This window comes from Watersipora subatra, chromosome 5, assembly GCF_963576615.1.
Source record: "Watersipora subatra chromosome 5, tzWatSuba1.1, whole genome shotgun sequence".
NCBI classification, from domain to species: domain Eukaryota; kingdom Metazoa; phylum Bryozoa; class Gymnolaemata; order Cheilostomatida; family Watersiporidae; genus Watersipora; species Watersipora subatra.
Genome location: NC_088712.1, coordinates 26,835,651 through 26,850,355, shown reverse-complemented (window position 1 = coordinate 26,850,355; position 14,705 = coordinate 26,835,651). Strand labels below are relative to the sequence as shown.

The following is a 14,705-nucleotide window of genomic DNA, read 5'->3' as shown; positions in this document are numbered from 1 at the left end:
CTGTTGGCATAACGGTAGTAAACTAAACAGAATATATAAAATGAAATGAAGTTATAAAGTTGTGGTTAGAATGACGATATTTAAAACCCATGTACCCGAGTTAAAAAAATTATATAATAATTCGTAAAACCAAAGCCATGAATAAAATCCAAAAACATAAAGATGTTAAAAGTGGAAATAAAAGTTTTTTTTTTATTTTCTCAAAGCAATAAGGTTTATGTTAGTAGTAGAAGTATATGGTTGTTAGTTTGCCGTATGGTTTAGGTGAGTGTCAATTGTCCTTTCGGTGTCGCGCATTATTGTCCTGGTTTTTGTATTGCGTCTCCCTTGGCAAAGTAAACGGGTCCTCCCGTATGTCGGTATGTATGGGTGGTTGTATGCAGAGGGTAGTCATTGGTCTTGTGGTCAGGAAAGAAAGCTAAATCTTGAAATAGAAACTTCACATAACGTTATAGCAAAAACTGGCGTGTCTTTTTAAAATTCTAAAATCACAAAATAAATGTTATAACATGCATGACTCAGTTGTGTGTAAGACATTTTCACTTTCCACTGCTGGAGCTACCTATAAAAAGAAAAAATTGTCCAAGCATCTCCTTTCATCACTAACCTGTCTTATCCTAAAAATAGAAAGTCACAATAAAAGTTAACAGTTTTAAACGAGTTCGTTTTCTGGTATGTGCCGTGTCTATTTCATAATAAAGTCTATCCTAAAAATTCAAAAGTCAATTTTTGTTACATGAGTGAGACACGCCATTTATTCCATAGTGGCTACGTCTAGTTTTTTTTTTTTTAAGGTTAAATGAACCATGAATGCTGTGTTTGATCAAATTTGGTAATCAATCAGCCACTATCTGAGATTAGAAAATGATACGGCACGCTGTACCTGTCAAGGAAATATAGATGTTAGCATGTGGTGAGCATTATGACAAGTTACTAGTGATAAATGGACAGTTACTAGTAGCGTTAGAGCATGAATAATTGTCATAGCAAGTGCTACTAGGCAAATACCAGTCTGTCAAGCGAAGAGGCAACAATTTAGCTCATACATACGTTACTGTCATGGTCTGTTGGTTCAGGCTTCGGGTTGATTATAGGCGCACTGCAAATAGATAATATTTGATCTTGTCTGGTAGTTGCTTGTGGAACTTGCGTAGCTGTTGAATTTGGAGGATGGGCGGAGCTTGTATATCGTCTTGAGCTGTTAGTTTGGCTGGCTAGTTTCAATGATAGGATCTTCGGTATCGCTTGACTGCACGTGGTGTCTATTTGATGTTTGACTTTCGCATTCCGTAAGCATTCTTAGACAGCGAGCTAACGATAAGCATGTCATCTTAAGCATGTCATTACTTTATCTGTTGTTTCTTATTCTGATCGCTGTTCTTTCTGATGTGGTGAGTTAAATTCTTCCTAGTTATGCTGTCTAGAAATGATTAGTATGTGATGGTTAGTCGTGTTGATGAATGATGTACTCTTCTTTTCGTGAACATTTTTTTTACTTCTTCCTTTAGCCTTGTCAAATGTCCCGTATATGTGTCGTGTTGTCTAAAAGATTTATCGTGAAATTTCGTCTAGTCTTGGTCTGTTTAATCGTAGTCCGAGTGGAGTTAATTCTTGAAAAAAAGAATCCGTTTTAGTCCAAAATTTTGTTCCATTTGTGTAGGTGAGAACTGTGGCTATTCGTAATATTCAAAATCTTCTACTCTGTAGTTCCTTGATGGCTGATCTCTTCTCAAAAATTCCGCTTCATTTTTTTCTATTTGTCTTGCCTGATTGTTTACTATCATGGTCAATCCTTGTACTTGTCTCGTTAATGGTGCGAGGGAGTCAGTGTCTACTTGGTTAACACTCATCGTCTTATTTCTTGTTACTGCTTTATCTATAGCTTCTAGGTTTCTGGCTTCTTTTAGAGCTTCTTGTAAAGTGATGTTTTCTTGTTTCAGGATCGATCTCTGATAACTCTCCTTCAGGCCTCCTATGAATGCGGATTTTATTACCTGATCGCGATTCACTTCCGGTAAGTCTTTAAATACTGATCGGCCTGCGGCCACAATCTCAGAGTAAAAGTCGTTGATCGACTTTTTCCCTTGGCTGATGTTCCATAGGTTCTTCTCTCGGAGTGGTTGGTCGACTCGAAAAGCCGATATCAATTCCTTCTTTAGGGAGCTGTAGCTCCTCGCGCAATTAGGGTTCAGCTTTATAACATTTCTGTAGGTCTCCCATGCTGGTCCAACAAGTTTAGCAGGTAGGGCTTGTGCTAGTCGTCTGTTGTCGTAGTTGTATTGAGCCATCAGTATTTCCCATCGATCAAGGTAGTCTTCGAAGTTATCTCCTTCCTTGAATGGCTCTATGTTATCGACGTTCGGCACTACGCTGATGATGGGTGGTCCCGTCCTGGGTGGAAAGAGTAGATCTCCATTTGATGTTCTCGGTGCTACACCAGGTCCTGTGTAGCTTCCGGAGTCGTCCACTGTTAGTTTTTCACCTTGTGGGCTTTGTTCCTGGGCTTCGACATCTTCCGGGCTGAGTTGTTCACCATGTGGACTCTGGTCCTGAAGGATGATCTGGCTTCTCAGTGCTCTCCTTACTACAGAAGTTGTTTTCTTAACTCTCTTTTTTACCATCTCGTAGTCGGGTTGTTGTGCCTTGGGTCAGTCTATCCGGTTTATGGGAGTAGCTCAATGCCGGCTTTGGCTGCTCCTTTCGGATATTCTTTTGTCACTGCTGTTTTGGCTCCTGGGTGTGTGACTAGGCTGTGTAGGTTCTGGTCTGCTATAACAAACTTGGTTAACATGCAACCTACGAGTAACGTGCTCTAAATTATATATATAGGCACTATTATATGTATATAGTTGACAGAATATTTTTTTTTTAAATTGTAATTATGTTAAGACGAGTATTGTGTAAGTGACAAAGACTAGGTAGTCTATTATGTCTGTCAACGAAAAAGTTATTCTATATAGAAAGGGTTGTTTTCCAAATGGTTGAAGTTCAACCGCAAGTATGAGTCTGTAACGTTTATATATCAGTAAACAGCGTAATAATATATACAGGATTAGTGCAATTAGCATATAAATGCAGTCAGTCGCTGTTATAAGTTAGCAGTTGTCAGTTCAGTATCTTGTCCGAGATATGTCTAGAGTTATGTGTAGTCTGTGCACTATATTAGTATCTAATTGAAAGTTTATACTCGAGTTTAAGTTTCTTATAGTAATGTGCTTGTCTATGAGTCAAGCTGATGTAACTTGTTTTATAACCGGTATATTATTATTATTAGGTCTTATATGTATGTAAATGTTAGGTGTAATAACCTTGAGCTCAGTATATCTACAGTCACTAATAGTTTGTATTGATATTCACTTTCCCGCCGAGCGGACAGTCGGAAAGGATATGAGTTTTATTTCCCTGTGAATGAAAGAGCCGGAAATAATATGACACTATGCTTTCTCTGCAAGCGAAACAGTCAGAAAGATAGGTTGAGTGTGAGCGTGTGACTGGATTAATCTGCAGAATTGAACGTACATAAAAGGTTGCCAATGTATAAATATGATTTATGCTTTCCCGCAAGCGAAACAGTCAGAAAGATAAATCAAGGTAGGGAGTGTCCTAAGAAATTTGTGAAGTTGTACGTTTATCAACTTCTGATCTGTGTTTGCCCTGGAGTAAAACAGTCAGAAGGTAGGCAATATAGTAATAACAGTGCTCAGCTGTATGTATAGTCTCGATATTCACTTTCCCGCAAACGAAACAGTCGGAAAGGATATATGAGTTTTATTTCCCGCCGAACAGCAGTCGGAAATAGAGGACACTATGGTAAATGTGAAGTGGAAGCACGCGGCTGTGAAAGTTCTAGTTTTCTCCTAGGCAAATGTAAATCTGACCTCAGATTTTCTTACAATGCTAGGATCTGCAAGCCTATAGCCAGTATACAATAGGTGATCAATCCCAATATAGGCTGCAATTACGCGTTATGAAAGTATGAATTACGAAAGGTCTAGGCGTCAGGGGATTATTCGCCTAGCTATGTGGTTATGCTTTAGCTAAACGGTACACCTAGATAAGTCACTAAATCTCAGCTAACATAGACTTTTTAATGAGTCCCACAATATATATGTGAATATCTACCTGCCCAGTAGAATATAGCGATCAAATTAGGTATTGTAAATAGCTTAAGCAACCAGATATGAATGAAGATGAAGATGTCAGTTCTATGGTAAGCGCTATGAATAATATTACGAAAGATTTAAGCAAAGATTTAAGCGTTCAGGGATTACCCACTTAGCTATGTGAAAGGTTGATGACCGATAAGGCACCTCCACCAAAAATGTTATATGCGTTATCGAAGTATTTGACTTACTTGACAGCACAATAACATCAATGATTTATCACCGTTAGCTCTTCTCCAATCTAGACTAATTTTACTGTGGTTGATTAAGTGTAGGCAAGCCGCCTGGTTTGTTCAATGATTGATTAAAGTGTGAGTTCAATTTATGGGACTTGACCCAGATCTTTAGTGCAAGCCTCAACTAGCTAAGCTCCGATGTTGATTGTTAGCAAATAGCAACACTCTTTATTTCATGGACCAAAACATAATATACAGTAACAAAGTTCTAGAATATGAGAAAGATAACAAATAGTGAGAAAGAACTAAGTAATATAAATCTCTTACGCCAACATCAAGCTTGTGTCTGCCCTTAAAGCTCAGTCTTACACGTCTGTAAGTGTCACTGCCAAAAGAGGCTGAGCTATTAAAAACACTAGCTTTTATAGGCATTTAGGAAAGCCTGAGGACGGGTATATAATGTTTGTATCATATACTATGTTGTAGGAGTAAGTCCATTGGAAGGAACACTGTCTTTGGATACGTCACATGGAGAGCGCCGAGATTGTGGCTGGATGCTAGTATTGCATAATATTGTTTCCGTCAGCACCGTAATATGTCATGGAAAAATACCGGCTTAGGGTGAGGGTAAGTTCAGATATTTTTGGTAGAGCTTGGGGATGGGTGGATAGATGTAGTTACTCCCAAATTCCTTGGCGGTTTCCATAGGCGGTGTTGACTCATCAGTTTCCAGATTGATGTATTTTAATTTTGACATTTCCAATTAGGGAATCTTTTGATGTCTCTTAGGCGTCTCGATGCTTGTTCGAATTATAAGCTTGTACGGCGGTCTGGCTACATTCCTGCTGTTATCATGTTTTCGGAGTATTTCCATACAACAATACTTAGTGATTAATTTTGACTGGTTTAAAAAACGCTTAAAATCAGCAGTGTACGGGGCTGGACAGTAACAGTGGACAGAGTTTAAAATGACATTGTAATAAAAAAAGTGGACGACAAGTACGACACCGAGTTTCCACAATAGTCGTCGCAGAATAAAACCCTTAAAATGGAAATGATAGCCCTGAAAAGGGCTGAGGTGGTTGGTGAGACTACTGGCACTCAAAAATCGATTTTGACTGCTGAGTCCAGTAGCCCAAAAGGGTCACTGTCTTGGCCGATAGGATCTACCGATGGGCGAATGGTCTTGGACCCCACTTCATGCTTGTAAAAGCGAATGAGCTGTCAATCAGTGTATACTTGTATTTGTAGACGTCAGAATGCGTAAGAGTTGATGACGTCTTTTCTAAGCCTAGAATCTGGCAGCTTCAAATTGCTAACTCAACGGATCTATATTACGTTCATCGCAATTCAGACAAATTTGAATAGTCATTTATAAGGCGCACGCTTAACACTTGTCCAATGTAAAGTGCATGTATGTGTGATACTAGCAATTTTTTTATGTTAACCATTTATTACCATATTGTTCTAAGATTTGCATGTTACTATACAAACACTAAAAAAATTATTAATACTCGCATTGCGTGATTAGTTAGTGACAAATGTTATCGTTTTTGTATTCGAAATATGTTATTGTAGAATTAGTTGATCTGATTACTGTGCAGCCAATCAATTGTGGATTTTTCTTGGAATTGCTATATAACCTGCCGGTTTGATCATTGTTGGTGTGTTACTGCTCGGTACTGAGAGATATAACACCAATAAAGATACTGCGTTCTTTAGAATTGAGCTCTGCTTGAGTTTGAAAAGCAAATAGTGTATAACATTCTTGTCACTGTTTCTGACTTTAGCATTGTGATTATCGGCTCACTCTCGAGTCTGTTCATCGGCTCACCCACAAGTCTGTTTGTTGACTCATCGGGTTTGCGTGAACTCACTCTTGAGCTGGGAGTTGTCTATCCTTGTCGAGTAGAATTTACTTCAACGTGGCAATTTTTGAATTTTTTGTCAAATTTTCTATATTGCAGATTTATGAAGCACTGTAAGCAGTAGAATGTGCTCTTTCAACTGATATGCATTTTATTGACAGAAACTAAGGCAAAACTCTACAATAAGCTTTTTATTGACACCCTGTCATAATACAAACCACAAGAAAACCACAAAGATTCGACCCTTACAACCTCTTTATTTGCATAATAAATGGCTCCTTATCAGCCGATATCAAATGTAATCCATATACCAAATGAGAGCGCAACACGTGGTCTCTCCAATGGTACTGTTTACATTCACGTTCAATCAACCGATAAAGAGATAGAGCCTTTTTGTTCCCGCTAAAAGGATCACATTGAAGCAAATCAAACCAGCTGGTTTGATTTGCATCGGAGCTGCTTTTTCTTATCAAATGAAATCGACGTATAATAAACATTGGCCAATGAAATGCCGGTGACGTAGGTAGCGATTGTAAACATATCGATGCCAGCAGTTAGTTCATCCCTTTTGTCTCTGACCGAGGTCCTAGCTACACACGTTTTACAAAGCTCTCACACGCTCTACTTTTATATTTGGATTTACATTGATAGTATGTATGGTGAAGTCATATTCAGTCATTGAGTTTGGGAAGAAGAAACGAAAACGAGTCTTACCATCTAAAAAGACTGATGAAAAGGTTAGCATTATCACTTTGCTATTTTTTATTAGAAATTTTTTTCGATTCAATTTTTAGTTACTACGACTAGTTTTAATTTGGTACTAAAAATCTTTTCAGCTACCATCCCATTTCATTAGGCTAACCAAACAATTCACATAGTATCCATGAATAAATATTGATTATGTATCGATGATACCGAGTTTATGTTATGCTATTCGATACCAAACATACACGTTGAAGGTTTTCTATTAAGCCTTTCTATCAGTAGTAAAGTTAGCTGTGGTGCTTGAGTATGCTGTATACATCACAAAATATGAACCCAAGATGAATATGACATCTCGGCAAAAAATAATTTTCTGCAACTAATAATTTCTAAACATAGATTTTTATTTGTAGAGAGTTGATGCGACCACAACACCGCCGAGCACATCTCTTCTCTCATCAGCACCATCCACATCTTGTGCTTCAGTTTGTGCTGATCCAGATTCTGTTGCTGATTCAGATTCTTCTGCTGCCGCTCGAGTTTCTGCGTCCAAGCGCAAGCTGGAGACTTTCAGGAAGTATCCTGCTAGCTCTCCTATTTCTGCTGGTGCTTACGCCGCTTATGTTGATCCCGTCGCAAGCCGTGTTAGGTCAAGCAGCTTTAGGGTAGTGAGTATAGAATTTTTATATAGCTTAGTTTCTCATATAATGTGTTCCGTCCGTTGCAGTACTAATGTAGGGCTAGTTGAGACTGATAGGGTATATGGTATGTCTAGTTTGTTTGAAGTAGTTTGTAATGATTGTAAGAGTGTAGTTATGTCGCAGCACACATCCCCGAGTGTGGTAAATTGTAAGGCTTATGATATAAATGATAGGTTTGTTTATTTTTGTAAGAGTAATGGGGTAGGTTATGAGCAGGCCTGTAGCTTTATTTCAGATTTAAATTTACCACTGCCTATCCAGCGTACTTCATACTTCTCTAAGTTAGGTAAGTTAGCTACTGCATGTTCTACAGCTTTAGAGGATCATTTTAGAATCATTAGGAGTATTGTAAAGGCAGCGTATCTAAAGCTTGAGGAAAGTAGTACTGATGTAGATACTGTAGATATAGCGGTAAGTTACGATGGTACATGGCAGAAGCGTGGTCATACTTCACGCAATCGTGTGTTTGTCGCTATAGATGTTCTTTTCTGGATATGTTGTAGAATTTGAAGTGATTTCAAACTACTGTCGGGGATGTGAGAGAGGACCGAAGAAGGATGACCGTAATTACGACGAGTTTTGGACGAAACACAAAGATGCTTGTACGAAGAACCATGACGGCTCAAGCGGTGCTATGGAGAGAGAAGCAGCAAAGATCATCTGACAGAGATCTACAACAGGGCCATTACGATATACCGTTTTTTTGGTGATGGTGACAGTGCAGCGTATGATGCGGTTTGTAGTCTGAATGTGTATGGTAATGTCAGCGTCAAGAAGGAGGATCGCATAAATCATGTTGCTAAACGTTTGACGATTCATTTGAAAAAACTCAAAGTTTTATATAGTAAATCAGCGACGCCTATTTCCCTGAAAGGCAAGCTTACAGAAACCTTGATGGCATCTTTGCAATCTTATTATCGCAACGCCATCAGTCGGAATCCGGGTAACATTGATGGAATGAAAAGATCAATTTTGGCCGCGCCGTATCACATCACGTCTGATGCCTCGCACCCACAGCATGATTATTGCCCGGCTGATAGCTGGTGTTGGTATAAGAATTCCAACATGACACCTAAGAGACCTTACTTACCGAATGCGATGTTGAGTATGATCCTGCCTGTGTATGAGAGATTGTCGGACGAGAGATTGTTGGAGTGTGCGAATGTGGGTATGCAGAATACGAATGAGTGTTTGAATGTGAAAATCTGGCGACGTTGCCCGTAGACCCAGTGGCATAGTAAGCGTGCGGTGACAGTGAGTGCGACGATGGCTGTGATGGTCTTCAATAGTGGTAGGACTGAAGTATTTAGGGTACAAAAGTATTTTGGTTTGCTTGTAGGTGAGAAGTCATTGCTGCATGCAAGAGCCAAAGATGAGCACAGAATGGAGAGAAAGATTGTCAGTAGCAGCCAGAGGAAGTCTAAAGAACTTCGCAGAGTTACTGAGCAACAAAGACAGCGGCAAAAAGAAGGGGTAACCTATGCAGCCGGAAAGTTTGGTACCCAATTCAAAGGTATGGTGAAGTGCTAGTTAAAGTATTATACGTAGTAGTATTCACTAGTAGACGATGGAAGTATTTAGTGTGCAAATGTATTTTGGTTTGGTTGTAGCTAAGAAGAAATAGTTGCATGCAAGATGAGCAGAGTTTGAAGAGAGGGAGCATCTGCAAAGACGGAATAAGTCAACATCATGGTAAATTTACTTCCTCCTGTAGGTCATTGGATTTTTTCTTTTGAAAGATTTGAGAAAAAGGCCAATTGTCTGTAGCAGTAAGTCAACAGCACGTCGCAGATTTACTGAGCAACGGGGACAGCAGCGTAAAGAGCAGAAGTTGAAGATAGCATCGGTAAAGTTTACTTTCTTTTGCAGTTGCTCAGTTTCATACTCCTGAAAAGGTTGAGTAGCGAGCTGGCCAACTGCTGAAGTAAGTCAACAACACGTCGCACAACTACTGAGCAACAGAGACAGCGGCATAAATCTTTTTTCAAAGTCGTTTTTTTTTCAAATTTGTGTTTTTTCTGTGACTCCATCTGCTACCGGAGACTATAGAAAAAAGAAGACACGAGATATTGTCATAAGATTTTACCTGGATATTCAGATTTTTGTGTAGAGTCAGGTGATAGTAACAAATTTTGGCTAAAATCAACAGCTTCTTTGTTATTCTGTAAGTTATAGATCACAGTCTGGTCATATCGATCGGCATAAATCTATTGGCTTGAAATTTTTTTCTAAATGGTTATCAAAATTTCGGTTTATATGGCTGCTAGGAGCACATTCCGAGCTTCAATTTGACACTAAAAACAAGCATTTTGGTGTAGCAGCTGATTCACAAAATTGTCAAATGTGAAGCTCCAAAAATGTTGATTTATATTTTATTGATGGCCATATATCAAAACTTCTGCATCAAACATAATGATTTTTGAGCGGTTAATAAGTACTTAGCTTACAAACGGTGTGCGAAATTTCAGCTCTCTATGTCCATTTTAGAAAAAAGAAGACACGAGATATTGTCATAAGATTTTACCTGGATATTCAGATTTTTGTGTAGAGTCAGGTGATAGTAACAGATTTTGGCTAAAATCAGCACCTTCTTCGTTATTCTGTAAATTATAGAGGTGATAGTAACAGATTTTGGCTAAAATCAGCACCTTCTTCGTTATTCTGTAAATTATAGAGGTGATAGTAACAGATTTTGGCTAAAATCAGCACCTTCTTCGTTATTCTGTAAATTATAGAGGTGATAGTAACAGATTTTGGCTAAAATCAGCACCTTCTTCGTTATTCTGTAAATTATAGAGGTGATAGTAACAGATTTTGGCTAAAATAAGCACCTTCTTCGTTATTCTGTAAATTATAGAGGTGATAGTAACAGATTTTTGCTAAAATCAGCACCTTCGTTATTCTGTAAATTATAGAGGTGATAGTAACAGATTTTTGCTAAAATCAGCACCTTCTTTGTTATTCTGTAAATTATAGGTCACTGTCTTGTCATATCGATTGGCATAAATCTTTTGAGCTTCAATTTGACACCAAGAATAAGCATTTTGGTGTAGCAGCTGATGCACAAAATCGTCAAATGTGAAGCTCTAAAAATGTTGATTTATATTTTATTGATGGTCATATCTCAAAAACTGCTGCATCAAACATAATGATTTTTTGAGTGGTTAATAAGTACCTAGCTTCTAAACAGTGTGCAAAATTTCAGCTCTCTATGTCCATTTTCAGTAAAAACAAGTTGTTTTCCCAGTACTGCGTCCTGGGCCGGTTAATTTTTATAATAAAGAATTACTAGATCATGTAGGGTTACCCATGTGTATGTACCATGAATAAACCAAATTGGCACAATTCTATATTTTCAGTTTTTCATATCTTGCTTTCTTTGGTCTAATGCATTTATGCTTAGAGCTCAATGTAAATATCACAGTCTTCCATTTTTAGGTGATGAACTGATGTGTTCCGCATCTCTCTGCATGGCTCCCTTTGTTGTCACTGATCAGATCCACCCAGCCGAGGGTATTCAGAGTCATGACATAAGGCAGCAAATAACATAAGGGTGAGTTGATTATGTATCATGCCATTACTTTCATAGGCCATTTCCTTGTTTCCTTTAGATTGCTCTTTCTTTGTTTCAGTTTTTGGCAACTATCGTGATAACTTAGTTTTTTATAGTGAAGTGAGTTTAGATGGTGCGTGATTTCCAATACCTACAGATTCCACTTTAGCAATCGATTTTTCCTAGTTAATTCGGATGCACAAAATAACCAAGTTAGTAAGTCAACAGTGATCAGTAGGCTATGTTTTAATCATTAACTTCTGCATTTGGTATTCTGTTTGGCCAGCCATTTCCTTGAAGAACATGAACACCTCAGACCTTGGATACCTCGAAATTATGGAGGTTCTGCAAGACTACTATAAGCAGAGTAAGTTGCTAAATTGCTGCTCAAAAAAAGTCCTACGCGTTAATAATGAAAATCACTCATGTTCATGAAATGAATCAGACTCAAAATACTTGCGGATTACCTGAAGAAAGAATTATGAGAAATGTTTCATAGGTATTGTAAACTTACGCTAGTTGTTTTCATCTATCTGTTACAAGTAGGAATATCTTTATCCATATACAATAGTTGTTTATGTTAAACATTGTCATTAGTGTGAAACCCATTTTTCATGGTTTAAAAGTGAAACTCGAATACATTCAGCCCTCTTTAATTAAATAATATTTAATCAAAATTAAATTGGTTGCAAATAGGCTCATTTTAACTCATCACAATTGTGTCAGTTGTCTTTTTACCGTCACAGACCAACATGTTTATTTATATATGATGAATTTATAAGGTATTGCTGACTCATTGCTGACTTGTTAGTGACAAAAACAAGGTATTTAATTGATTGTTCTGTTAGTCTGCATCACTACCTTATCTATATCACTTACCTTCGCACTTATCTGAATCACATTTTACTAAACATTGTCATTGCTCTCTCTCCAGCTTTCTCAAATCGTAGGAGTTGTCATACCAGCCTAAATAAGCCTACATCGAAGCTTAGCATGATGTATTTACTTTAGCTGTCATTTGTTGTGAAATTCATTAATTGCTGCTATAGGAGTTGTCTCCAGTTATTCACAATGTTGGCTTTTCCATAGGGAGTACTCTGACAGGGGAAGTTATAACTCTGACATGTTCTGTTGATCTGTATCTCTACTTCTGTTACAGCTGATCAACAGATAAAGTCTACTGATGATGTTGTCACAGTGGATAAAAACCTGTAATGTGGATCCTCCCTGTCAGAGCCTGGTTATAGACCCAAATATAAAGCTGTTAGTTTGACCTTGCGAAGTGCATCTTTAGTTGGATAGTCACAATGGTTCCGGTTTCATAGCTTGATAACACATGTTTGTCACTTCCCTTTGGTAAATTGTGTATAAAATTACTTACAATGTGAAAGTCACAAGGTATGCCAAAATTGATGCAGTTGTGAAGTGTGTAATGATTCATATGATTTATGTAGTTGGAATGCCTTTCAGACTTTTTTAATATAGTCACTCCGTTTAATTGATTATTTGTTGTGTGAGCCGTAATTCAGGCTAATTATTTATTTGGACTTTTCTGTTATATTTTTTAACATTTGTAGTTTCAAATTTATTTTATCATTCTTTTTCTACCACTTACATTATTAGACAATCAAACAAATGCTCAAATAATTGCATTTTTGTTTATTAAAATATTGCTACAGGTACTTGCTGCTATGATTGAATTCTCTCTACAGTTGTTCTTCAATGTTTATCATAATATATTAATTACAATATTGCATTGAGTGTTTTATTGTGGCTTGTAGATCTTTTACAATTTTTGCTAAAGTAAGAGGATTTTCCTTCCATCTGTATGATGTCAGACTTACTAGCTTAGGAAACAATATGAATTTCCACAGTATTCGGGCTTAAAGCTTTTGACTAGGTGGAGCAACATGCCACCAACTATGCCAATTCACCACATTGTCATATTGTGGAATAATTATTCATTTAGTTATTACACCTGAAGAGCTCTTGCGATGCACCAAACTGTCAGGGTGCTACTCTTTACCATAATAAAAGGGCACATGGGTGATTCTATCACGGGCACCATGATGAGTGCGGAGTTTTGCTGCAGTTTCTAACATATGCCCAAACACACTTCACATGTGCCAGCGGCCAATAACATTTTGTTTAGGCAGTTTCTTTGAAGTTGTTAACAAATAAACAAGCAAATATGGTGCCTTCTAGACCACCATGTAAACAACTTCAGCTTTTTATATCTAATGAACCTTGTAGTAGCTTTTAATTTTGAATCTAGTAAATAATATGTATCATCTTTCACATGGTCAGCTTTCTCAACGATTGACTCCCAAATGTTGGTCTTCAACTGGGTACTTTTGTACTTATTGTGTATAATTCATGCAGAGCTGAATGCGTTCGTATTAAATCTTTAAACAGCTCATTTTGCTATTTTTATTCAAATTTGTTTCAATCGCAAAATGTTGTAGTTGTATGTTGCTAGCCATTGACACAATAAGTTAGCAGCCAGACCAGTGCATGCTAGAAAAAAACAACCAATCAAAATGCTCATTGCATGTGATAAAGCTGTGACTGAGCGAGTCTAGGGTTATCGCTCAGCATCAACTCACCCAGCACAGATTGGCACCGCTTGGCATGATGTCTTACTAAATACTACCTGGTGTGTTTGCACCTTACAGTCGTGTCCCTTTATCCAAAACTACAATTGAGTGTTGGTAAAAAACATCACAGGCCATGCGATTGGAACTCACAAAATTTAGCTTACTAGACCAACATGCTACCACTGTGCCAGTCTACCAGTGTAATAATTGTATATATAGTTAATACACATGTTTATCTCTCACAAATCATTAGACTGCCAGAGTACAGTAGACACTCATATAACGTATACCTCTTATAACGTAAATCCCAAATAACGTAAAAAAAATTATGTGAGGTTTTTGCTTCCTACAACGTAAAAAATTCCATATAAGGTAAAGTGTCAAGTTGGGTGAGTTTTCAAAATTGATTTAAATGTTAGTTTGTTTTGCCGCAAGAAAAACCACCGAGCCCTTAGTGTACTATATATATATATATTTAGCGACATTTCAATTTGTCTTTGTACATCGTTGAATGTGTCGACAGAAAGGCGAATAGGATAGCTGCGCAACTGTTCATAAATATAAAGGTGATCGGTAATTGTAGGAGTTACAGCGTCCGTCTACCAGTCTTAGTGTCACAAGTTGGAATATCGTCAAAAAAATATTTTTATCCTAGCCTTGACCCTCGGATAGTAATAGACGACGAACAGGTAGAAAGGTTTTTGGAATAAAAATATTTTGTTGTTTTGCCTTATTGTAGACGTACAAAATATTTGTTATTGGCTTTACTTTGCAGAATAGACTTTGCCGTTTAAAAATAAGCAAATGGTTGTAAACGAACATCGAAAATGTGCAGTTCTTATCAACTTGTTGTAAATTTATGGTCTATAAAACCAGTGAGATTGATCATAAACATGAAAAATGTTGTTGATGCCAACCAATAATTATCCAGTTACGGTACAGCCC

The 14,705-nt window shown here is 37.5% G+C and overlaps 1 long non-coding RNA gene across 1 annotated transcript; it reads left to right on the top strand.

Annotated features, from left to right (window-relative positions):
* The first annotated feature begins 663 nt into the window (after positions 1–663).
* On the top strand, positions 664–4,960 carry LOC137396320 (uncharacterized). The gene is made up of 3 exons (XR_010978531.1): positions 664–1,391; positions 1,941–2,014; positions 4,826–4,960. It is a non-coding gene; the product is annotated as an uncharacterized lncRNA (long non-coding RNA).
* The last annotated feature ends 9,745 nt before the right edge of the window (positions 4,961–14,705 follow it).